Source organism: Trichechus manatus, unplaced genomic scaffold (genome assembly GCF_000243295.1).
Source record: "Trichechus manatus latirostris isolate Lorelei unplaced genomic scaffold, TriManLat1.0 scaffold00023, whole genome shotgun sequence".
Taxonomy (NCBI): Eukaryota; Metazoa; Chordata; class Mammalia; order Sirenia; family Trichechidae; genus Trichechus; species Trichechus manatus.
In genome coordinates this window covers 5,577,542-5,579,782 of record NW_004443959.1, presented here as the reverse complement: position 1 = coordinate 5,579,782, position 2,241 = coordinate 5,577,542, and positions in this window count along the sequence as shown.

The following is a 2,241-nucleotide window of genomic DNA, read 5'->3' as shown; positions in this document are numbered from 1 at the left end:
ACAACACAATCCTGTGCAATATAGTGCTGAAAGATGAGCCCCCTAGGCTGGAAGACACTCAAAATACACAGTGACTGCAACAATGGACTTGAACATACCAATGATTGTGAAGATGGTGCAGGACAAGCACCAAGTACATGGGGTTGCCCTGAGTTGGAGCCAACTAGATGACAACTAACAACAATCCTTGCTTAGTCACTAACTTATGTATAGAAATCATTTCAGAGCACACTATTAGAGAAAATATTAATGACTCCATGAAAACCAGTTTACTCTATTGAGAAAACTTAGTGCCTAACTTAAGACAAATCAGGGGAAGAGAATTAATATTTATCATTCTCACTTTTTCTTCCTGCCTCCCTTCCTTCCTCCTTCTCTTTTCCTTCCTTCCTTCTTCTCAAAATTCAACACGTGATTTTTGAACATCTTTTCTTTTTTAGCCTCTGTACTAGATGCAAGGGATAAAGATATAATTGGACATAATTTCCACCCTTAAGTAGTACACAGTCTAGCAAATGAGAGAGGTAAATGGAAACGCAGTGTAATATATTTCATACTAAAAAAAAAAAAAAAAGTTGTCATGTAGTCAGTTCTGACTCATAGCGACCCTACAAGACTGAGCAGGACTGCCCCATAGAGTTTCCAAAGAGCGCCTGGTGGATTCGAACTGCCAGCCTTTTGGTTAGCAGCATTAGCTTGCCATGGCTCTTAAGCACTGCACCATCAGGGCTACATTTCATGTAACAGTGTGTTTTGTGTTATTTTAGTTATCTGCATGTGGTGTCACAAGGAGCAAGGGAAGGAAGTGAATACTTTCGTGTGCAAGGGTAAGGGAAGGCACTGAGAAGCCTGCCTGAGCAGGACCTTGAATATGCACATGGGTCAACCAGCTGAACAGGCATGGGAGGAAGGGTGTGAAAAGATGAGCCTAGAAAGCAAAGATACAGAGGCATGAAACAGCATGTGTTAGAAGAAAGTGCAATTTCCCCATTTTGGGTTTGTAGATGAAAGATTTTTCCTAACTCATGGTCATCTTTCCATATCTCTTTACTGCCTGAGGAGAATATGATTGTTAAATTGGCAAAGAAAACTGGGCATGATCAACTCAGGCTTGTCGTTCCTCTTCCTATTAGAGGGCACATTCTCCTCTGCTTCACCATGCTCAAAGGCTCACCTGGACAGGTGCCTCCCCATGAGGGTCTTCTCTGGTCCAGTCTTATCTACTAGTACATGGGTAAATCTGTCTCCCTCTGGTGTTCAGTATTAGCCAGTCTACTTGGCTAAAAGACCCAAAGCTATGTCCTCCACCTTGCCTCTGTCGCTATTAAAGGTGTTATTTGGCCTCAATATTTACTCTGTTTTATTTCTCAAGTTTTTCAGAGCCTATGCTTATGAGAGGCAGGCTGTTTATTTGGAAGTCCTATTGGGGATCCAAACAGACTGTGAGTTTAAAGTAAAAAGAAAAGGAAAAAAAAAAAAAAAACTGTATGGGGAGTTTGTAGAAGTTACAGAGCTGTATGTGACCATGAACCCGTTCATTGATAATCCCTGTTACAAACATTTTTTTTTTCCTTAAAATAACAGAAAATCATATAAGGGTTTTTTACTTTTTGTTTGTTTGTTGAATTTTATTGTGCTTTCGGTGAAAATTTAGAGAGCAAATTAGTTTCCCTTTCAATAGTTTGTACATAAAGAGTTCCATGATGTTGGTTGCATTCCCCCCAATGTGTCAGCACTCTCCCCATTTCCACCCTGGGTTCCCTGTTTCCTTTTGTCTGGATTTTCTACCTCTTCCTGCCTTCTCATCTTTGCTTTGGGACAAATGTTGTCCTTTTGATCTCATATAATTGATTGTTCTAAGGAAAATGTTCCTCTTGGGTGTTTTGTTTATTTTATGGGCTTGCTTACTGCTTAGCTGAAAGGTGGTGTCCAGGAATGGCTTCAGTTCTAGATCAGAAAGGTCTTAGGGTCATGGTCTTGGGGGTTCCTGCAGTCTCTGTCACACTAGTTACTCAGGTCTTTTTTGTGAATTTGATTTTTTTGTTCTACATTTTTCTCCTGCTCTGATTGAGACCTTCTGCTGTGATCCCAGTCAGAACCATCAGTAGTGGTAGCTGGGCACCATCTAGTTCTTCTGGTCTTGGGATCCTGTAGGCTGTGGTTCATGTGGTCCATTAGTCCTTTGGACTACGTAAAAGGGTTTTAAGGAGAGGATAGACATGGCATTTTTGTGTTTCAGAA